The sequence below is a fragment of the Gopherus evgoodei genome, chromosome 5 (assembly GCF_007399415.2).
Source record: "Gopherus evgoodei ecotype Sinaloan lineage chromosome 5, rGopEvg1_v1.p, whole genome shotgun sequence".
NCBI classification, from domain to species: Eukaryota; Metazoa; Chordata; order Testudines; family Testudinidae; genus Gopherus; species Gopherus evgoodei.
Genome location: NC_044326.1, coordinates 12824914 through 12849596, shown reverse-complemented (window position 1 = coordinate 12849596; position 24683 = coordinate 12824914). Strand labels below are relative to the sequence as shown.

General features: G+C 44.9%; 1 long non-coding RNA gene and 1 gene segment (V, D, J or C); one reads left to right on the top strand and one right to left on the bottom strand.

Annotated features, from left to right (window-relative positions):
• LOC115652928 overlaps window positions 1-24683 on the bottom strand; it is a 547780-nt gene that overhangs the window by 522978 nt on the left and 119 nt on the right.
• On the top strand, window positions 5461-24326 carry LOC115652938. The gene is made up of 4 exons (XR_004000779.1): window positions 5461-5472; window positions 11844-11846; window positions 23698-23707; window positions 24252-24326. It is a non-coding gene; the product is annotated as an uncharacterized LOC115652938 (long non-coding RNA).

Genomic DNA, 24683 nt, shown 5'->3' with positions numbered 1-24683 from the left:
ATTAATGTATTCATTCCCAGACAGAAACTATGTTAAGACTGTAGCAGTTCTTTGGGGAAGGAACATCTTTTGGTTCTGTGTTTGTAAAGCACCTGGCACAATGGAGTCCCGGTCCATGTCTGGTGCTTTGTGGGCATCACTGCAATGAAAAAAAAAAAAAGAAGATGACGATGGCATTAAGGCTGAAGGTGTTAGTAATTTAGGATACAATCAGTGACTGGGATGTTGTCATGATCCAATCACCAAGGATTATAAACCCAGAAAATTCACAGTTAAGGTTAAACTTAAAAAAAGACATAACACGTATTGTGGGATTTCACTAATGACCTTCTGTTGTTCAGCTGATGCTATGACAAAACTTCCCTGCATAGCTAACCTCTCGGGATGGCAATACAGTGCTAGAGTTTTAGGTTGTTAGTGGATGAGAGGAGTTATCCTCTTATTTTCCTTTTGGTAGGACATTTGAAAACTAGACTCTTGTGCTACTTGTGTTTATGATCAGAGGGGTAGCTGTGTTAGTCTGGATCTGTAAAAGCAGCAAAGAATCCTGTGGCACCTTATAGACTAACAGACATTTTGGAGCTTGAGCTATCGTGGGTGAATACACACTTCTTCAGATGCATGTGTTTATGAGTGTCTGCTAGACTTCATGCTTCATAGAACAGGCAGGTTTTTGTATTGGTCTGTATCACTGTGAGAGGGAAGCTGTTACCCTGCTGACAGTAATAATCTCCAGCATCCTCTGCTTCAACCCTGCTGATTGTGAATGTGAAATCAGTGCCAGACCCGGTGCCACTGAACCGGTCTGGGACCCCAGAGGGACGAGTGGAAGCATAATAGATAAGGAGTTTAGGAGCTTGTCCTGTTTTCTGTTGGTACCAGGCCACATATCCGCCAGCACTAGAACTGGCTTTGCAGTTGATGGTGACTCTGTCTCCTGGAGTCACTGCCAGGGATTCTGGAGTCTGAGTCATCACAATCTGCCCATTGGAACCTGGCAAGAGAGAATAAAAATTGGCAGGGCTGGGGTTGGGTAAATGGGACAATGACATTAACATTATTCAAAGCTCTACATTGAAACATTTGTAAACTGAACAGTAGAAATAAACTAAAAATATTCCTGGAATCAGCATATAACTCTACAAACCAAGGGCATTTTTCTTATGATTTGCCACATTCCTTATCAACACTTTTGACACTTGTCTGTTTCTTACCCTGAATCCAGAAAAGCAGCAGCCAGAGAAGGGGAGTCTTTGAGATCATCTTGCTTCTCTGTGGTTGGAAATGCTCCTCAGTGAAGCCATTTATGTGCTCAGCAGCTCAGTGAGGAAACATCAACCATGTGTGAATATGCAAACAGAGCCCAGTTACGTAAATGACCAGATTTTAATGACAGGGAGGAGTTTTGTAATATCTGACTGTGGCAGGGCAGGGGTAAAACCCCTTTAAAACCCTGCCAAAATGCTGGCTACAGCCTGTTCTCCGGCCAGGTGTTCAGGTATTCAGGAGGGAGCCCAGCTGCAAGCCCTAAGGAGGGCTGGCTCAGAGGAATGTGCTGGGCTAAGTAGTGGCAGCTGGGCTGAGGCAGGAGAAGGCTGTAAAAGCCCTGGGCAAACGTCAGTGGGGAGACTAGCCTGGGAGAAGACAGGAGGGCAGTATCTCTGTCTCCTTGCTAATAAGGAAGCCTCAAGGGCCAGGAGGCCCTGGGGAGGGTCTGTGGGACACTAACTGTTGGGGGATCTGGGCGCTGCACAAGCATTGTAAATAAAGACACAGGGGTGATTCAACAAAAGAGGTTGTGAATACTCTTTATTAAACCAGCCTAAACACAGGGTGCAGGCACAAAAGTGGGAGAGACTGTACTCACCCTGTGACACTGACTTGATGGTTTCTTGTTGTTATAGGATGTAATAACTAAAACATATTTGCATGATTCAGATGGTAAAGCAGCCAGAGTTAGCTTGACAAGCACAGGGGATAACAACAGCTGTTTGATTAATGACGAGTAACCGAGAGAGTGGCAGGTTGAAACGCAAGTTAGAAGAGCTACGATCATTCAGTCTCTCGGTCAAGCAGCCTAGTCTCTTTTAATTAATCCATTTTCATTCTATTGGTAGGGCCAGATTCTCAAGGAAGCAGTGGCACCAGCAGCTCATGGCTCTCTGCAGAGGCACTAGTGGCTTCATGCATTTTGCATGCCTAAAATAAACTCCATTCTCTGACTTGAAGGGTGCACACAGGCAGGATGAAAATGAGGTCTGAGAAGAGGAGACCCAGCATCTGAACATGCTCAGATTTTGTGTGTATGCACAGCACAGAAATGCTGAAAAGTGGTGTTAGTGTACCAGGCTCCAGCACTGCCCATTGTGTCTGTGCTGCTGTTCCCTCTACTTCCAAGATATGGTGGGCACCAGAGTCTGAGAGCTACAGGGAGTTGTGTGGGTGGAGCGGCAAGGTCTCCAAACCTGCTCAACTCCGTTACCCCTCTCTGCAACTGCTGGTTCTTCTGGGTAGGTGTGGCCAGCCCAGCTGTCACTAGGAAGCTGACTAAACACCTTTTCCATTGGCTCCTGCTGACTTTTACTACCAGACCCTGTCTGAATGTTTCCACACTCCAAGACTTCTGGAAAAGGCATCATCACCCCTTTGTGTGGATACTTCCATTTCCCTGCCCACTGGGCCACACCCCTCCTCTGGTGTATCTGCCCAGTCCCTATGAAGATTCTACATGTGCCTATTACCTGCTTGTGCCTCAGAGTTCATGTGTGTTTGTGGATTTGCTCCCACACAGACTTTTGTGAATCTTGCCCATATGGTCTTAACATACTCTACAACAGAGCAAACAGGCACCTGATCTTAACACCACCATTTAAAAATCCCTAGATTATATAATTTTCTTAGGCAAAAAATGATTCTGAGACCTTCAGGTGGGATTTTATTGATTATCTATTCAAATAAGAGGAGCCCCTGAGACCATTTTGAGGTGTATTTATAATGGCAGAGCTGGTTGAATTTTTTCTGCAGGAACAGCTTTCACTAAGGAAATGTGGAGTTAACAAAATCTAAAAGTTCTGTGTGAATACAGGAATTCTGTTCAAAGTTTCAAGGGAAAATTTTGATAAGGTCAAAACATTTCCTGTCAAAATGGTTGTTTTGATGTTATCATTTTGACTGTTCTGTTGTATTGTGTTGCGTGTTGTGTTATGAAGTTCAGTTGACAAAGTTTACATGAATGTGTCAATCTTGTTGACATGAAAATCTTTGATTTTTTTTTCCCCAAATGAAATTGTCTCTGGTGCCCTGGGATTCAAGAGTGGGAATAAAGCAGAGAAAACTGTAGTGAGCCTCAAGTCTCTGCTGATATTCTAGAGTCTGTGATTAGCCAAACTTTTTGAGTCCTCCATTGTTCTTTTTATTGTGTGCTCGGAGATGGAATAAGTCACTCTCTCATTTCATGTTTGACAGAACATTTGAAATGCAGACAGTTACATCCTTAACAAATGGTAACTGAAATGCACGCTGCAGAGAGCAGGGCGGTTTTTGTATTGGTCTGTATCACTGTGAGAGGGTAGCTGCTATCCTGCTGGCAGTAATAATCTCCAGCATCTTCAGTTTCTACACTGCTGATTGTGAATGTGAAATCAGTGCCAGACCTGCTGCCACTGAACCGGGCTGGAACCCCCGACTGGAGGTTGGTGGCGTAGTAGATAAGAAGTTTTGGAGCTTGTCCAGGTTTCTGTTGGTACCAGTTTATGTTACTCCCAATGCTCGTACTGGCTTTGCAGTTGATAGAGACTCTCCCTCCCACTGGCACTGCCAGAGATTCCGGAGACTGAGTCATCACAATTTGCCCAGAGGAGTCTGAATAAAGAGAGAAGATGGATAGGGAATGAACAGTGACACAATGCTGGATGTGATGATTATTAAAACACTAAACACAGTTTGAATTTACCAATGGGACTTGACACTAGAACACAACACATAGAACATTAATTCAATGAATCCGATGGCAACATTTCTTATGTTCTGTCACATGGATCATTACATTTTCAAATTCTTTGTTTTCAATTTCTTACCCTGAATCCAGAGAACCAGCAGCCAGAGAAGAGGCGTATGTGAGATCATCTTGCCAAACTGTGGCAGGAAAGGTTTGTTCATAAATCCGCAGTGGAAAATGAAACACTTATAATTTATAGGTGCTCAGCCGCTGAGTGAGAAAACCTCATCCCTATGCAAAACACATGTAAATTTACTGCACTTGAGTTGCAAAGCAGAGTTATGAAATGTTCATATTTGGCTTTTATCCTGCTGTATTTCCAGAGTTCAGATGGTAATATGCTCAGACAGCTCTGCAGATCTTGCCTGTATCTTTGCAGATCTGACACATCTCCCCTGCATGTTCACTTGGGCTGGGCCATCCTTGTCTGGATATGAGCCTTCATTTCAGCCCTCTCCATCTGAATACTCACTGGATGTCACTTACTCCATGCCTTTGGAGGGTGCCTTGTCCTTCTTAGATAAAGCAGGGATCCCAAATGACTGGTGTCCCCATCCAAGTATTCCCTACAACATCACCCATAAAGGGTGTCTCTTAGAACTTTCAGACTATCTACAGAAGAACTAAAGAAACTTGGGCGTCATTTATAGATAGGCCGATCTCCTGCATCCCCCATAACAGTAAACAGAAGCTGTGGGTGCTCAGTGCCTCAGACAATCAGGTTTTCTCTGTCCATTTTTGGGCTTTAGTGAGGGACACTCTTAATTCTTAATGTGCAATGGATGACTCTAAGGTCAGAGATCTCAATAGTCTCGCCTCTGACCCCCTAACATGGCAAGGATGGCCCTGGCACAAGGATGGATTGGTGTGTGGCAATAAGAGACTGGGCTGACAGTATGTGCCATGAGCCAGGTGTTTGCTCCTCCGCTGGGTGCTAGTTTCCACACCTACTATATCAAATGATCTGTTTAACAAACCAGCAAATGACAGTATGGTGAGTGGAACTGGAGAAGGAGTGTCAGGTTTGAGGAGGAGCTGTTGGTGGGCTCAGAAAAGCAAGCAGAGGCAAGGTTGCCAGACAAACTCTAGAACCTCTGCGTGTAACACTGGCCACTCAGCATGTTGAACAAAGGTCTCTTTCCTACAGCTCTGCCTGCCTGCTGCATCACTTACTGCTGACAAACACTAGTAGCAGGGGATCCTGCTTTGTGGTCTGGCACTTGCACCGTTCTCCGCACTTCACCAAATAATCTGCATCCCTAAGTGCCTCCAGGTCTCCTGCCTTTCCACTTTAGACAAATGTTGTGGCAACAGGGCACAAAACCATCCATGGATTCAGTGAGAGCAGAGGTCCTGTCTTAAGCCATTATGCACCCTCCGGGCTGTTGTCTCACATGATGGTAAATTCACTCCTGAAACTGCTTTAATGGGCAAAGACAGCTCTGGTTTTTCTGGGAATATTGTTGGTCCATTTGGTGAGGGGACAAGTGGATGTGTTTGCAGTTGTGATGAGGGATTTCAGACATAACATAATCCGTTCTCTGCTTTCTAGCAGGCATCTCTCACTAGTTGTTTACAGGGAAAGGTGTGCACAGGGTACAAGGGGGGAAATATCTGGTCAATGAGCGTTCAGAGTTTTTACTGATAATTTAGTGAGTTGTTTGTTGTCTGTTACATAGTTAGAAATAATCATGAATCACATAGGTATTATTGAGCAGGAGTGGGTGGGACCGGCATCTCAATGGACTGGCTATCATGGGCCCATTATTGACTCGAGATTTTCTCCAACTGTCTCAGCGCTAAGTGCTTCAGGAGCGACCTCCTGTCTCACCAGACACCCTTAGTGTGACATTAACCCAGCAGGACAATATCCAAGTCTTGCCAATCATTTAACTGGCTGATATTGTGTAGTGCTGTCTTTCCAGGGACATGTAGAGACTAATTGCAAGAATTGTCCACAGAATTTAATCCACCAAAGGACAGCCCAACAGCTGTTAGTGCATTCCCCCTGAGGAGTGAAGTACTGTACAGTCCATTGCATCTCTTTATTGTGATGTGTGTGTCTCCTTTTAATTTTATAGTTCTACATTTCAATATACAGTTAATGTCGTGGAGCCATTTCAGCACAGTTGTGCTAGTAGCCATGTTAAAAAGACTAAACTCGTTGAAATGTAGGCCTGTATTTTTAGAGAATTAAGAATAGATACTAATTGTGTTTGTCTGTGTTTACCTATGTCTTGTTAGAAGTTTAAGAATGTGATCTAATTAGCTTTCAGATGCTAAACTTCAGTTTCTTTGTAGTCTATAATGGTTCATTACTGTATTCTAGTGATTTAGAGACCGAAAGGGGATGTTACCATTTAGATGGGACTTGTGGTGTAATAATATTATTGGCCTAATTTCTCTTTGAAATTTGTAGTGAACTACCTGTTAACTGTTTGATGGTTAATTGCCTTATGCTAATGAATGAAACTAATTTCCAGTTTATGCCTACGAAACAGATTAGCTTCAAAGCCACAATGTACTTCACCTGTTCTTCATCCAAGAAAGTGTGCTGTGATCATTTGCGTGCTGTGACAAGAGGCTTATCCACTGAACTTCGGCTATAAAGGAAGTTTCAGGCCTGATCCGTGCTATCTCAGATCTGTTTAAACTTTGACAGGGAATGTCTACGCCTTAAAGACTGAGGTCTCCATGTACTCTGGATACACCCTGGAATTCTCATAAAACAATGTGAACAAACTCTGCACATATCTTGCTTATTGAACTATAATCTTTTAAATTGATTCCAGAAGGATTTTTCCAAATTAGCAACTTCACCATTTCTGCTACAAAACTGACCTATGAACTTTACTCACATCTGTATGTATATTGATGTTTTCTTTTCTTAATAAATCTTAGATTTAGTTAGTAAGGATTGGTTGTAAGTGTGTATTTGAGTAAGATTAGAAATATTCATTGATTTGGTGGGTAATGTGTCTGATCTCTTGGGATTGATAGAACTTTTTATATGGTGAATAAGGTTTTTAGTAATCCTGACTATATTAGACTTGGCTGTCTGAGTGGGAGCCAATGGCTGGATTGCTTAAAGGGGACTGTATTTTGGCTCCATTGTAACCAGTAAGGTATTATAGAAGCAGTTTGATTACTAGCTTGGTGAAATCTAATTATAGAATAAACTACTAGTTTTGGGTATCATCTGTCCTATTCTTTGCAATTTGTCCTCACTGAGCAGTATAGCCTTCCAGCGACCACAGTCACAGTGAGTGTGTCCATCTGCAGCTGGGTTCAGTGGTTCAAAGGATCATGACATACATAGAGAACATGAACTGATGCAGGGACTGAGATGTAGCTTTCTGGTTTGAAGCGAGCAATTGTTGTTTCAAGTGAAACATACCTATGTAACACAAGGTGAAAATGTGTACTTCACACAACACACTGTCAATCTATGGAACTCATTGCCAGGGGATGTTGTGAAGGCCAAAAGTATAACTAGGTTCAGAAAAGAATGAGAAGTTCATGGAGAATAGGTCCATCAATGGTTATTAGCCCATATGGTCAGGGATGCAACCCCATGCTCCGGGTATCCCTAAAGCTTGGCATTGGTCATTATCAGAAGACAGGATACTGGGCTTAGATGTATCATTGGTCTGACCCAGTATGGCCATTCCTATGTTCTTAGCAGAATAATATCAAACAAACTCCGCCCTGTTGATTGACCAATTTCTGTGGACAAGTCTGTCAGTGACCACTAGATGGCATTAGAAAGAGCACTTCAGGAATGGAGTTTTCAGTCAATCCACACAATTTAATCATTCAAAGGACTGCCCAAGCAGGTGTGAGCAGATTTCCCTGAGGAGTTGCAGTACTGTATGGTCTGCTGCCTCTCTTTACTGTGATGCTTGTCTCCCCTTTTGTGTTTTTAGCTGTACATTTCAATATGCTACTGATACTGTGAAGCCAATTTTCTACCGCAGAAGCCATTTTAGTCTAAACCCCACATGAAAGGGGAATTTAGGCTTCTGTGTTGATGTGAGCACCCAGAAGTGCCATGCAGGAATCCTACTGAGGCCCCATTGTTTGAAAATGAGTCTCTCAATTTGGGCCAGGACGTGTCTGGAACAATCTGGCCCTAGGCCTCATACGTCCTTTTTGTGTTTATGTGTGAGGCCGAAATCAGAGGTGCGCTGAGGTGGGCCGAACATTCTTGTGTTACTGCAACTACAGCAGTACTTCACTGGATGGTGATGGAAATCCTACAGGACTGGCATGTGTCAGGAATAGGACAACATCCCTGAGCTCTGATGGGCTGAGACAGTTCCTTTTCAACAAAAGAACCCAGAATTATAATTTTCCTAATTTCCACTGTAATTTCATTATTGTACAGGCTCCTTATTAAGCAAAGCAAATACTTCCATCCTATTTCTGTTTTTGAAACTTCCATATATGAAATCTATATGCAGGAGCTTGAGGAAATTGCTTCCTGCATGTAACAGCCTGAATTGGGAAGTACCCAAAACTAAAAGTGTCTTGCACATAGTGACTGTTGAACAGATGGTCAGTATGTTACACACTGCACAGCACGTGGGGAGGTTTTTGCATAGGTCAAATGGGAAAAGGGTAGTTGCATAAACCACCATGGACACACTCATGCCCATTCATGTGCACACAAACCTTTGGAGTCTGCATGCTCTAGACCTGCCCAGCTACCCCTTTGAAAATCCTGTCCAGGCTCATCTTCTCCTGTGTCCCACAGCTCATGTGCATTTGAGGCTTGACCCAAAGCTCATTGAAATCAGTTAATGTCTTTCTGCTGACATGAGTTCTGTGAAAAATTGGCCCCACAAGGTCTTGTCTTGTACGACACTACAAACAGAGTGAATGTTCACCTGATCTTAAAAATTCCATTCAATATAGGAATCCTGTGATTTGAGTAGCTACATTTGTGAGAAATCTTCCCAAAGAGATTTTTATAGTGTCTGTTGGTAGGAAAGGAATGCTGAGGGCAATTTCTGACATGCATTCCTACAGGAATGAAATTCATGTATTGTAAGACAGGATCATTTTCTATTGGCAGATAGGCGGCAAAGCAGCTGTTAATGATTTGCACTAAAAGAGAAATCGGGGTCTCGGATTCATGGGTGGGATAAAGCTAAAGAGATTTTCAGGACTCCTAATACAAATATCTATGTGATCAGCTAAACACTTTGGGTAATAACTCAGTGTTATGTTTTTTTACCATCTGTTAGACTGGGGTAAGTTACTCTCCTCTTTCAAGTTGGACAGAAAATTTTAAAATTAAACTGTTGTACAAGGAAGAAATGGCAACTCGAGCAGGGAGGTTTTTGAAGTGCTTTGCATCACTGTGAGAGGAAAGCTGCTACATTGCTGGCAGTAATAATCTCCAGCATTACCCACTTCAATCCTATTGATGGTGAGAGTGAAATCAGAGCCAGACCACTACCACTGAATCAGTCTGGGATGCAAAGAGGAAGCCCCATTAATAAGAAGTTTAGGAGCTTCTCCTGGTTTCTGTTGGTACCAGTGTTTGCAAGTGCCAGTGTCTGTCCTGGCTTTGCAGTCGATAGTGACTCTATCTCCTGCTGATGCTCACAGGGACTCTGGATTTTGAATCATCACAATCTGCCCAGAGGAGTCTAGGCATAGGAAAAGCAATGGGTAGCGAATCGAACCATGATACAATGTTGTGTATGATAACTATACCACGCTTTACACTTTTAAGTTGCTAATATAAGTTTGTTAAAATGCAACAAAAATATGAAATTAATTATTCAGCTTTTAAAAATGTTATTCTATTAATTATATACCATTCAAACCCTTGTGTTATTTCTTACCCTGAATCTAGAAAACCAGCAGCCGAAGAAGGGAAGTGTGTGAGATCATCTTGACAGTTTAAGATTGAAAAGGTTTGTCAATTATTCTGTAGGAAAAACATTTATAATTACTCAGCAGCTCAGCTAGGTAATGTCCCCCCATGTGGGAATATCCAAAATACATATAAATGTCCTGCACTTTAATTCCAGGGCAGAGATTCGGGATGTTAATATTTAGCCTGTTAGTTTCATGCCGCTATTGTCTGTTAGAATTAAGGTTATGCACTTGTAGGATGTAGATGCTAATATAGACAGATGCCTAAATTTTATATGTGGATTTACTGATCTGACATGTCTCCACTCAATACTCATTCATGCTGTGCCCTCAGTATCTGGACATGCCCTTTCGTTTCAGCATACTCCATTTGACCACTGTGTTACCGAAATGTCGGGTCCACCTAGCTGAGAGCCAATGATAGCCAGACAGGGATAAGGAAAGGTTGCTTTATTCTGAAGAAGAAAGGAGAGTTCTGTACCTTGGTACAAAAAACTCTACTCCATACAAAAACCAAGAATCTTTTATAGACACTCACACACAGGCTTTGGTCATGTTAGCATTTGATTGGTGGTTAGCAAACCCTGCGCTTCTGCAATCTGCTCAGCAAAAACCAGCTTAGGACCAGCTTCAACTGCCTCAAAACTGATAAGGGTAGACAGTTCAAAAGTTCAGGCTACTGTGTCCGTGAGGTGTCCAATTTCTCCTAATGGTAGCCAGCTATTGTAAGGCTACTAGCTGTTAGGGAGTCGCTGCTGACTGTCACAACTGTCCAGGTTATTTGGGTAATGACTTCGTGGACACCATTGCCTTCTTCAGCAAAGCAGTGGTGCCAAGTGACTGGCTTCCCCATCTGAGTATTCTCCACTACATCACCACCATGGCACCTAATTTGTCACAGACTGTGACGTGATCCATAGAGGAGATAAGAGGCCCTTCATTCTCTTTGACTCCAGTGGGAATTGAAGTCACACACACAATCCTCTCAGCACCTAGAAGGATTGGCCCTTCTCAGCCATAGAACATCAGGAACGCAACTGTTATCTGGTGTCTTATGTCATGGTGGGAACCACATAGTGATAAATAAATGTGACATGAGTGGCTGAGGTTTTGTACCTGTAATTATCTCTGAACTGGTAACACCCAGCCAAACAGCACTCTGATTCCACTGGCACAGTCAGAATTCGAGCTGGGTCTGGGGGTTTGTTCCAGGCCACCAGGTGCTCCTGTTAGAGCAGAGGTACTGGGATTCCCAAGGTAAATGGTTGGTTAATTATTGGTGAGGAGCAAAGGAGAGACAAGGAGAAGATTGCAGCAAGGGGCCCTCGATACTGATAAATCAGGCTGCAGCAGCTACACTGAGAGTGTGATGATCTTTGCAGGAAGCAGCACTCACATCTCCAGAACCAGGAGGTTGTTTTATTGGTCTGTATCACCGTGAGAGGTGAGCACTCAGCCTGCAGGCAATAGTAATTGCTGCATCATTGGCTTCAACGCTGCTGACTATGAGAGTGTAATTGGTACCAGACCCACTGCCGCTGAACTGGGCTGGGACCTCAGAGGAGGAGAGGAATCATAACAGATAAGAAGCTCAGGAGCTTGTTCTGATTTCTTTTGGTACCAAGAGATAGTCGTTGCCAAGGCTATAACTGGCTGTACATCTAATGGTGACATTTTGTCCCAGAGACTGAGTCATAGTGATGGGCCCATAGGTTTCTGGATTAATTATAAAATATAAATAAATACAGATAAAAGGTCACTGATAGTCAGCAATATTGTGTGTTAATAAATGATTGACAGTTGCATCTTTAGATAATGGCATTAAGTGCATCGTATATAACAACATGTTCACAGTAGTTATATTCTAGCCATAACCTGATGAATGGGTTATTCAATAGCCAATCTAGCTACAATGATTCATATTTTTAAAATATCGGTGGATCTTTGTGCTTTTAAGCCAGTGCCCTCCAGTTCTGATTCCTACCTGGAATCCACAGCACCAGTAACCAGAGAAGCTGAGCCTGGGAGAACATCTTGGGACATCTGAGCTGGCAGCTGCTGCTCAGTAAACCATGGAGAGTGGAACAAAAAATGTTATAGCCCCCAGAGCACCAGGGCAGCGGCACTGGGGAGTTGATATACAAAGTAGCCCATGTGGGCGGGATCCTGGCCTCCTGCTCTGACTAGACAGAGAGCTGGTGAGGATATAAGAAAATCACGGGACAAGGTTTTTTTTGTGGAAACTGGAACTTTTAACAGATACTGCAGCTTTTAATTGGTGCCACAAATTTTACTTGTGTTGTGATCCCAGGTCTGAACACCACTCGCTGAGAGGGAGCGGCCAGTCCAAATCTACCTGACTGAGTGGTATTATGACCTGGTGCCCAGGGTCACAACACTATGCAAATTTGGCCCAGCTTCCATAGGTGGGGGGTGTCTAGGGAAGCTCAGCTCCTCCAAATGTGAGACACCCCGCTGCCTGCAAGTACAGCCCCGCTCGCCAGGCAAAGCTCCATGTCTAGAGGTGCAAGGGCCAGCTTGGTGCTGAGTGGCCTGGCTGCCCAACAGCAGGACAAGCAGGGAGAATGTCTGGAGACCGGAAGTGGTGGCACAGTACGTCCGTGGTGCCCAGCATGGTGCCGTAGGTGGAGCCAGCTCTGCGAGTCAGCCCTGTCCATGAGTTGGTGGTAGAGGGTCCATCCCCAGTGCCTGCATGCAGAGCTAGGGCTGGAGCCAGGGAGTGAGCAAGTGCGATAAAGGGGGAAGAGTTGAGGGTGAAGTGGCTGTGGAGGAGGGAGCCAGACACAGCCAGACTCAGCTGTGTTCCCCAGCAATGCCACCCAGCTTGCAGTGTTGGACTAGATTGATAACTGGTATATTTCTGTTATGGGAAATGTAAGAAAGAGTGACTCCAAAACAGACGCCAGGATTTGGCCTGACCATTAGAAATAAATGTGTCTCTCGGCCTGCTTTCTCAGCCCGCTAAGTTTGTGCTAATTGAAACAGGCCTGCCAGTTTGCAAGGTCTGAGCTAATTGTAGAAAAACATTCAGAGACAAAGTTTGTCCTAAAAGTGATAAGATAACATGTTCCAAATGTTTGCTTCTAAACTCAAGCACAAGATTTGTTGTTCCTCCACTTTTACATTTCTATCTTGCTTGTTTTCTTTTCATGTGTGACAAGTGGCACGGCTAGATTCATTGGAGTCTGTCATGCCCCAATGATTTGAGAATAGTTATGTTAAGTGAAATAGGGTGTGACTGTAAATGTACGTTTGAATGAGTAATAAAAGCTTGAAGTGCCAGCCTAATAAATAATAACTACCCAGGAACATTCAGCCGGAGAATGCGCAGGATGGAGATAACCAGATGACCCCACAGGGCAAACTGGAATCCACCCCCAACTGCCCCAAGGACGAAGGGGCTGAAGAACAAGATAACAACAAGCCATCACTGTTGGGCCATCTGCATGATGAGCTATCACTTCAAACATGAGAACAGTGATTGATTATCACTTCAACCATGAGAGCAGCATGACAAAGCAAACCCTATAGATTTGAATGAGGATGAATCCCTATAAAGACAGAATCTGAAGACTGAGAACTTTGAGTCTGGTTCTGCAACCATCCTCCAGGAGCATCGGATGCGCATCTGACAAGATCATCCTTTGGCAAGCAGACCCATGCCTTGGAAGAAGATGCTGGAGCTTATGTGTAGGTGACAAAACCAAAACTGTAACTTTACCAAACTGTGGCCGCAATTTTTGAACCAAAAATGGCACAACTTTTTTACAGCCTTTCTGATCAGTGTTTGTAAAGTGCTTTGAGATCCTCAGGTGTCTTGTGCTAAATTGGTGCAGAGGTCCGGCATAGGCAGGGCCGTCCTTAGGCATAGGCAGAATAGGCAGCTGCGTAGGGCCCCACACTGCCTGGGGGCACCACTCAGCAGGCAGCCCAGACAGTGTAGAAGCAGGGCTGCTGGGTCCTAGAGAGAGACGAATGCAGCACAGTCTGAGGGACGGGATTGGCTGCTGGGGTCTCTGGGAAGGGGAGGGGGTGGGGGTTGGGGAAGGAGCTCACCTGTGAGTGTGACTCTTTCCCCCCGGCTGAGGTGAGGTGAGGCAGGCTCTGTGGCTCTGGAACCAGTATCCTTTGTTATCTCCCATAACATCCATTCTTCTCCCCCCCGCCCCACGGAGCACCCCCTCCTTTCTCCCTCCTCCCCAGGAGCACCCCTCTCTCTCTCCTCCCTCCCCTCCGTCAGGGCTAGGTTGGGTGAAGTGCTGGGGGGGAGGCGAGGCTGGCTGCTTGCTGAGGAATGAAAGTGAAAGTAACTCACTTCCTGGGCAGGCAGCCAGAATTGGAATGTCACACAGGGTTTGGCTGGGGTTAGCCAGATGTGTGAAAAGTCAGGATTGGGGTAGGGTGAGCAGATATCCCTATTTTATAGGGACAGTCCCAATTTTGGGGTCTTTTTCTTATATAGGCTCCTTTTACCCCCCCCATCCCTGTCCTGATTTTACACACTTTCTGTCTGGTCACTCTAGGTGGGGGTAATTGGTGCCTATATAAGACAAAGCCCCAAATATCGGGACTGGCCCTATAAAATCAGGACATCTGGATCTGGCCACCCTAGCTGGGGAGCGCCTCTCCCCCGGGCTGGCAGCTGCCAGCGATCCATCTCATCCGGGGGAGCTGCACAGGGCAGGATGAGCTGCTGTGGCTCCATGGGTGCCCCATCCCTGAGATCAGATGCTGTGCTAACTTCACCATGGTCCATAAGGCTGGTGGTGGTGCCCATTGGTGTGTGATTGGACCTGAGGGTTTGCTGCTGCTGTTGCCACTCTGCACCCCAAGAGGTGGATTTTGGGGTCCTGCAGTTTTCCACCTATCTCCTCCTCTACTGCAGCTGTTGGACCAGTGGGCTGGGGGGTGAGCCAAGCATGAAAGCAGTACTGTGTTGCCATTTAGATTGTCATTTAACAACTTTGTTTGCCAAAAATTCTTGCTAACAATCCTGAATCCAATTTCAATATTATTTAAAAAAAAATCAATATCTTAGCCAAAAACAGAAAATTAAGTTGTTGACAATTATTAGTGACAAGTTTGGTTTGAGGCAGGGAGTGGGCCAGTTTTCATCAGAGAAACAAAAAATGTTGACTGACTTTCCTATAGCCTGTTACTCCTGATAAGAGCCCAACAACTGTAATATGCTCATCTCCTTACTAGTGTATAAAGCAGGGGTCAGCAACCTATGGCACACGTGTCAAAGGTGGCAGGTGAGTTGATTTTTGATGGTATGCAGAAGCAGGCTGAGCGGCTCAGCCCATCACTACTCTGGGGTTCTGGCTGCTGCCCTATTGCCAGCTGGGATACCAGCCATCGGCCCCACTCAGCACCTGCTGCTGGCCTGGGGACCCCCAAGGAACCCCAGGTTGGCAGTGGGCTGAGCAGGCCAGCCGAACCACTCAACCTGCTGTCAGCCTGGGGTTCCATTCACTCAGCCGGCAGCGGGCTGAGTGGGCTGGTGGCGGGCTGAACAGGGCCGGTGGGGGGTTGAGTGGCTCAGTCTGCTGCCAGTCTGAGGTGCCAGCAGCACTCAGCCTACTGCTACTCCAGGGTTCCGGCTGCCGGCCCCTTGCCAGTCAGGAGCTCAGCCGCCAGCCCCACTCTGCCTCCTGCTAGCCTGGGTGAGCAGAATCCCAGGCTGGTAGCGGGCTGAGGGGGGATTGGCTGGCAGGAGTTGGTGGTCAGAACCCCAGACCAGCAGCGGGCTGAGCAGGGCCTGGGATCCTTGTCTAGGGTTCCAGCCACCAGCCCACTACTGGTTTGGGGTTTCATTTACTCAGCTGGCAGTGGCCTGAGCAGGACCGGTGGCCAAGACCTCAGATAATAACAATAGTTTATTTATATAATATAGACATAGAGAGAAACCTTCTACAAACATTAAAATGTATTACTGGCACGAGGAACCTTAAATTACAGTGAACTTGGCACACCACTTCTGAAAGGTTGCCAACCCGACCCCTGGTGTAGAGTGACGATATGTTGTACTAAGATTCTCCTGCTTTTTTTTTCCCTGTGAGTCAGTATAACTTTTGTCAGCCCAGAGGTTGGGCAGCCAATGTTTTACGTTTTCACAATGTTTTCTCCAACTTTCATAAAGTAAATACATAGTTAATATGAGTTAAAAAGGCCAAGGACCTTCTTTGTGAAGAATCTGTACAACAGATCATGCCCATAGACGATCCAGAAAAGAAATTTGAGGTTGAATTTTTTAATGTTGTGATGGATAAAGCAGTATCTGCTGTTGATGAAAGGTTTAATACCTTGCAAGTACACCATGAACAGTTTGGATTTTTGTATGACATAACTAAATTCAATGAAATAGGAAAACAAGAGCAACTAATGACAAAGTGCAAGAACCTAGAGAGCCTCCTGAAGCACGGTGATAGTTTTGATTTAAATGGACTTGAACTGTACGAAGAATTGAGTACACTGTCATCAATGTTGCCACATGCAAAATCGGTGATGGACATTGTACAGTTTATTCATACCAGCAAACTTGTTGGCATATATCCTAATGTGTACATTGCCACTCGTATTCTACTGACAATTCCTTTAACAGTAGCGTCAGGAGAAAGGAGTTTCTCAAAACTAAAGCTCACTAAAAACTATTTCCGCTCTACAATGAGTCAGGAACGCTTAACTGGTCTTGCTATTCTTGCAATCGAACAAGACACGACTTTGTCTTTGTCATACGATGACATTATTACTGATTTTGCAGCCAAAAAAGCCAGAAAGATTGCTTTTAATTAAAAACATATCTTTGTTTCAATACCTCTTCATATAAATTTCCAATAAAATTTTGATAAATTAAAAAAAAATTTGCATCATTCTGTCATCAGAATTTTTTCTATAGTGCTGCTTCTTTAGTGCTAATCCATCAGCATTACAGTGTGCTTAATTAAGTTAAACTGGTTTTAATAACGTGAATGTGGTAAGTTTTCCAATACTGTAAGCTTATGTTTGTGTTGCTAAGGACAGATCAGGCACAGGGGCACCAGTTTAATAATCTCGCCTAGGGCACCATAAATCCTAAGGCCGGCCCTGGGCATAGGCCTAACCCCTCCACATTCACCAGGGGGAGGTTAGCGATGCTGGCTGCCCCTCACATCATACAGTAAGATAGGCAAAGTAGTGTGATAGTTGATGTTTTTCTTAATGTCCCAGCTCTGGGAATCACATGATTAGGTGAGAATCTCCACTGTCCTTCAAAAAAGGAAGAGCCAGTTTCTAGCTCACATGGTTGTGGAGAAAAGTGTGAAAATGTGAAATCCTGAAGGCAAAGAAAAAGCCAATATATATACTTTTAGAAAAAAAAAAGTCATGATATGTTGATCATGAACTCATGATTTGTGAAAGGCCAGGGTTGGCAATTCAGGGCTCATGGTTACAAAAAGTTGCACATAGTTTGCACAGCTGAATGCAGTACAACATTTTCTCCATCTGGGTGGGACAGGCTTTGGGAGAGCATTTTCCTGACCATCTGCACACACAGATGATACAATTTTCATGTGCCCATTAGGAGAAGTTTTATTATGTGGCTGTGCTCTGTAGGGAGCTGGACTTTGTTGGCCTGAGACAGGATAGTGAAATTTATCCACGGCATGCTCATTACAGGTCTGACATACTGTCCTGCTGATACATGCTCCTGCCCTTGGTGCATTTGGTGAATCTGATGTAGGTGGACTGATGGACAGTGATGGGTAATTGTGAGAATTATTGGTAACTTTGCCTTATGGTTTGGTAAGAGAGACACAGGGGCAGGTTTATATCACAGGCAGCAGGGTGATTCGATATAGCTGCAGCAATCGGTAACTGCCTTGCATGCTGTAGAGAGTGGGAAGGTTTTTGTATTGGTCTGTATCACGGTGAGAAGCACATCATTACCCTTCTGGCAGTAATAATCTCCAGCATCATCTGCTTCTACGCTGCTGATTGTCAATGTGAAATCAGTGCTAGACCCACTGCTGCTGAACCGGGCTGGGACCCCAGACTGGAGGGTGCTAGCGCTGTAGATAAGAAGTTTGGGAGCTTGTCCAGGTTTCTGTTGGTACCAGTTTAAGTAATTGCTAATGCTTGTACTGGCTTTGCAGTTGATAGAGACTCTCCCTCCCACTGGTACTGCCAGAGATTCCGGGGACTAAGGGCTTGTCTACATCACAAAGTTGCAGCGCTGGTGAGGGGGTTACAGCGCTGCAACTTAGGAGGTGTATACATCTGCAGGGCATCACCAGCGCTGCAACTCCCTGTTTGCAGCGCTGGCCGTACTCCCGTTTTGTCTCGGGTGTAGAGGATCCAGCGCTGGTGATCCAGCGCTGGTAATCAAGTGTAGACACTTACCAGCGCTTTTCTTGACCTCCGTGGAATAAGCAGGTATCCCAGCATACCTGAGGAAGCCTCTGGTAATCAAGCTGGTCTCCTTCCCCGGTTTGCTCTCGCGTTCCCCGAACCCCCGAGCAAGCCGGTCTCCTTCCCTGCGGTTTGCAGGGGGGTTCGGGGAATGCGAGAGCAAACCGCGGCGAAGCTGGTCTCCTTCCCCGGTTTGCTCTCGCGTTCCCCGAACCCCGAGCAAGCAGGTCTCCTTCCCTGCAGTTTGCAGGATGGTTCGGGGAACGCGAGAGCAAACCGCGGCGAAGCTGGTCTCCTTCCCCGGTTTGCTCTCGCGTTCCCCGAACCCCGAGCAAGCAGGTCTCCTTCCCTGCGGTTTGCAGGGTGGTTCGGGGAACGCGAGAGCAAACCGCGGCGAAGCTGGTCTCCTTCCCCGGTTTGCTCTCGCGTTCCCCGAACCCCCCTTGAAGCCGCCCAACAGCGCTGCAGTATGGCCACATCTAACACCACTTGCAGCGCTGGTTGCTGTAAGTGTGGCCACTCTGCAGCGCTGGCCCTCTACAGCTGTACTAATACAGCTGTAACAACCAGCGCTGCAAAATTTTAGATGTAGACATACCCTGAGTCATCACGGTTTGCCCAGAGGAGTCTGGATGAAGAGAGAGGGTGGAAAGGGAATGAACAATGATACAATGCTGAATATGATACATGCTCAGACACTGAAACACAATTTGAATAAATTAATTAAATGGATCAGAGTGGCAGCATTTCTTACATCTGTCACACTGAAAATTACATTTTCAAATTCTTTGTTTTTAATTTCCTACCTTGAATCCAGAGAACCAACTGCCAGAGCAGTGCTGTGTGAGAGATCATCTTGCCTAACAGTAGCTGGAAAGGTTTGTTCATAAACCATACAGTGGAAAATTAAATATTTATATATGCTCAGTGAGAGAAAAACTATATGCAAAATGCATGTAAATTTACTGCACTTCAGTTTCAACAAAGAGTAATGAATTGTCAGTATTTGGCTTATTTCCTGCTGCTGTTGTATGTTACAATGATGTCACATAGTTCAAGGACTGAGATGGTAGCATAATCAGACCTCTCTGCAGATCTGGTTTCGTGCCCTTGGCGCACACCTCACCGTTCTGAGGCAAAGCAGTGATCCAAATGGTTGGCCTCCCCATCAGAGTATTCCTCACACTATCACAAAAGAGTGTCTGTTAGCTTGGGAGCTCTAACCATCGAGGAGTTAAAGAACCTTGGGTCTCATTTTCAGAGGTGCTGAGCCCCTGCATCTCCCATAACAGTGAACGGAAGCTGTGGGTGCTCAGCACCTTGGACAATTAGGTTCTTTCTGCCTATTTGGGGCCTTTGTGAGCTTGGGGGAGACTCTTCATTACTAATGTGGAATGGCTGACTCTGAGACAGCATGTGATCAGAGGTCACAATAATGTCTTCTGTGGCCACCTGACATGGCTGTTCTTTAGCTGGCCATGGTGCAAGGACAGGCTGGAGTATTGCAGTAAGAAACTGGATTGCCAGCATGTGCCGGGAGCCAGCTGTTATGCCTCTGCTGGGTGCTGCTTTCCTCCCCTACTATATCAAAGTATCTGTTAAAGAAATCTCCTAACCATAGTATGGTGAGGGGAACTGGAGAAGGAGGGTCAGATTTGAGGAGGAGCCATTGGTGAGCTCAGGAAAACAAGCAGAGGCAAGGCTGCCAGACAGAGCCTCTGCTTGTAACATTGGCCTCTCAGCATGTTGAACAAGGGGCTCTTCCCTATAGTTCTGTCTGCCTGCTGCAACACTTACTGCTGATGAACACTAATAGCAGGGAGTTTGCTTTGTGGTCAGGCATTTGCTCTGTCCTGTCTTAAACTGTTAAGGACCTTAGGCCATTAAGCACCTATTGTCTCTGGATGGTTTATTCACTCCTGAAACTGCTTTGCTGGGCAAAGACAGATCTGTTTTTCTGAGAATATTATTGGATCGTGTGTGTGTGTGTGTGTGTCTGCAGCTGTGTTGTGTGGTTCTAAGTATAATGACATCTGTACAGTGCATCAGCTCATGCTGTCTGCTTTGAAACAGGCAACTCTCACTAATGGTTTAAAGGGGACTGTGTGCAAATGACACAGGGGAAAATGTGTGGTCAATTAGGGTTCAAAATTTTCACTGATAATTGTGTGAGTTATTTGTTGTCGGTTATGTACTTAGAAATGATCATGAATCACATGGGTATTATTGGCCAGGGTGGGTGGGGCAGGTATCCCCAATGGCTGGCCATCCAAGATTTTCACCACTGAATTTAATTAGTCAAAGGACAGCCCAAGCAGGTGTTAATGCATTCCCTCGAGGAATACAGTCCGGTACAGTCTGCTGCATCTCTTTATTGTGATCTGTGTGTCTCCTTTTAATTCTGCAGTTGTACATTTCAATATGCAATGAGTGTTGTGGAGTCAATTTGCTGGCACAGATGTGATAGTACAAATCTCCCCATGTTGATGCTTAATTTGGGATTTCAGCACAGGAAAGGGGAACTGATGTTCCTGTGAGTAGATCTGAGCACTCAGATGTGCAGTGTGGGAGTTCCACAGAGGCCCTATTGTTTGTTTGAAAACAGGATCTCCTAATTTAGTCCAGGATGTGTCTGGAACAACCTCTCCCTAGGCCTTGCACATTCTTTTAATGTTTATGTCCGAAGCCCTAATCCCAGTGTCAGCCCCTCTGAGGGGAAAGAGGAATCTATGTTAGAGGGGCAACAGGGCAGCCCCTCTGTAGAGCACTTTACGCTCAGCCTGGATCCACCTTCTCCTCCTAGGTCAAATACAGCAGAGCTGTTGGAGTGGGAGGCGGAGGGTGATGTGATCCCTTGTCTGTTCTCTTCTCTAGAGCTTCTTATACTGCACTTCTTACTGTAGCACCTTCCAGTAGTGCATGAAGCCATGTCACAACACGTCTGTCACAGATAGTTTGTTCTCTCATCCTCTCCCCAGGGGGGAAATGTGCGGAGTGTCTTGATTGGGTGGTAGATCAGGGTTTTTTGTTTTTAAAATACCGGTTGCTCTGTGGTTACATTGGAGAAGACAAAATGAAAGCAGTGTGCCTTGCACTTGGAGCAGAAGGAAGTGAGGTTTGTGATGGTCCTTAGTTCATGGGGGGAGGAGGTTCATTCCACAGTCTTGGACCACCCTAGGAGATAGCTCTGTCTCCTGCACAGATGAGCTTGAGAGTTCCCATGTGCTAGATGAGTGGATTTGCTGGTCAGCTGGCTCGACAGGACAGGTGTGCATCAGACACTGTACCACATTCCTGAGATCTGATTGGCTGAGGCAACTGCTTTTAAGCAAAAGAGGGTAAAATTGTAATTTTCATAATAATTTCCAACATAATCTAGCTCTGCTACAGGCTGATTGTTAAATAAAATGGTTGCTTACATCATCATTTTGAAAGTTTTATATAAGAAATCTATATATAAGAAATAACGAACCAAACCTGACATTTTAATGAGAGTATCATAGATCTAGGGGAAGATACATAACCAGGAGAAAGGGTTGTGTGATGTTACACCCTAATTATTTATGGAAATAAATATGATATGAATCTGGCATAACTGAGATATATTTTATGCAAGATGGGCCTTGTAATCTATCATTGGAAAGGTTATAATTTACTGAATGTGATTATCGAACTTGTATGCATGTATCATTTCTGTCTCTAAAGTTAGGAATATTGACTATGCAACAATTACAACTGTGTGTGTGTATTTGCGAGACACCCACCAGACAACAGGCCATCAGCCTTGATGGGCTATTAGGAAGAAACTGACTCTGAAGATAAGTTTCAGAGTAGCAGACCTGTTAGTCTGTATCCGCAAAAAGAACGGGAGTACTTGTGGCACCTTGGAGACTAACGAATTTATTTGACCATAAGCTTTCATGGGCTATACCCACTTCATCGGATGCATAGAATGGAACATATAGATACTATATCTATAATAAGTATACAAGATACTAATCTGTCTCCTTCCTGAGAGATGTCCTGGGACATAGCTGTGACACTACTAGGTTAGGTGGTCCTGTCACCTGGTACTAAACCCCATCACTAGAAGGGCCATTAGGAAGAAACTGACTCTGAAGATAAGTTTCAGAGTAGCAGACCTGTTAGTCTGTATCCGCAAAAAGAACGGGAGTACTTGTGGCACCTTGGAGACTAACTAATGTGATTTTCTACTAAAAGGAGGGGAAGGTCAAGACTGGGATACAAAAGATTCTTGCTTTATGTAAATTCTATTTAAGGCTGGGGAGTAAGGCAAACAGGACTCCCCCTTCACTGCCTTCCCACCCAAGAAGAAAGACTGCAACAAGTACCTGAAGAGACTAAGAAACTAAGCTGAGGGAAAGGCAAGGACTAAGTTCAGACATAGACTATGGCTACACTGGCGCCTTACAGCGCTGCAGCTTTCTCACTCAGGGGTGTGAAAAAACACCCCCCTAAGTGCAGCAAGTTACAGTGCTGTAAAGCACCAGTGTAAACAGTGCCCCAGCTGTAAGCTAATCCCCATGGGGAGGTGGAGCACCTGCAGTGCTGGGAGAGCTCTCTCCCAGCGCTGGTGCGCGACCACACTCACACTTCAAAGCGCTGCCGAGGGAGCGCTCCTGCGGCAGAGCTTTGAAGTTTCAAGTGTAGCCACGGCCTGAGACAGAGGAGTCTAGTTTGTAAAGAGGAATAACTGGAACTCTCAGATACAGAAATTCTGCATTCTGCCTAAGTCAACATTTAGAGTGAGAAATTACATTTTGTAACCTGTTTCTTTAGTGAATCAAGCTTAGTTTGCATGTTTTGTTTTTTTTGCTTAATAATCTGCTTTGTTCTGTTTGCAATCCCTTATCATTTATCTTTTATAGTGAATAAACTTGTTTTTAGTTTATTCCAAAACCCAGTTTGTGCAATTCATATCTGGTGGGGGGCAGGGGAGGGAAGCTGTGTGCATCTCTCCCCACATTAAGGGAGAGGGCGAATTTTTATGAGCTTGCACTGTGCAGATCTTTCTATACAGCGCACAACAGTATTATTTTGGGTTTTACTCCCCAAAGGCGGTGTGCACGTGAGTGCTGGGCAATTTCCTAGCTGAATCTTTCCATAGAAAGTTGCTCACAGACTCTGTTTGATTCTACAGCTGGTGCGTCCCTGCCTGTGTGTGTGTGCTGCCAGAGGCTGGAGAGACTGATTCAGCAATAGACTCATAGACTTTAGTGTCAGAAGGGACCATTATGATCATCTAGTCTGACCTTCTGCGCAATGTAGGCCACAGAATCTCACCCATCCACTCCTGTAACAAACCCCTAACCTATGTCTGAGTTACTGAAGTCCTCAAATTGTGGTTTGAAGACCTCAAGTTGCAGAGAATCCTCCAGCAAGTGATCGGTGCCCCATGCTGCAGAGGAAGGCCAAAAACCTCCAGGGCCTTGGCCAATCTGCCCTGGAGGAAAATTCCTTCCCGACCCCAAATATGGCGATCAGCTAAACCCTGAGCATGTGGGCAAGACTCACCAGCCAGCACCCAGGAAAGAATACTCTGTAGTAACTCAGATCCCACCCTATCTAACATCCCATCACAGACCACTGGTCATATTTACCTGCTGATAATAAAAGATCAATTGCCAAATTAATTGCCAAAATTTAGGCTTTCCTATCATACCATCCCCTCCATAAACTTATCAAGCTTAGTCTTAAAGCCAGATATGTCTCTTGCCCCCACTACTCCCCTTGGAAGGCTGTTCCAGAACTTCACTCCTCTAATGGAGAGGGAGCTCAGTCTAGTAGAGCAGGCAGGCTCAGTGAAACCCCAGTAGCTGAATTGGGTGAGCTAGATGTGCCTTCCACATAATGAGTGTAGAACAAGTGACCAGCACAAAAGACCCTGCACATCAGATGGAGGTTTTTGTATTGGTCTGAATCACTGTGAGAGGGTAGCTGTTATACTGCTGGCAGTAATAATCTCCAGCATCATCAACTTCAACACTGCTGATGGTGAATGTGAAATCAGAGCCAGATCCACTGCCACTGAACCGGGCTGGAACACCCGTTTCACGGGTAGAGGCTTCATAGATAAGGAGTTTAGGAGCTTTTCCAGATTTCTGTTGGTACCAGGCTATGTCATTAGTAATACCTGAACTGGCTTTGCAACTGATACTAACACTTTCTCCTACACTGACTGATAGGGACTCTGGTGACTGAGTCATCACAATATCTCCGCTGGAGTCTAAAAAGAAAAAGAAATTCTGTGTCTGTCACAATATTTTTAAAAGTAAGTTTCACTTGATTAAATTTACTCGGTATTAAACATACTAGGAATTCTGTGTCACTCCAGATAAACCCCAAACCATTTTCAAATGCCATA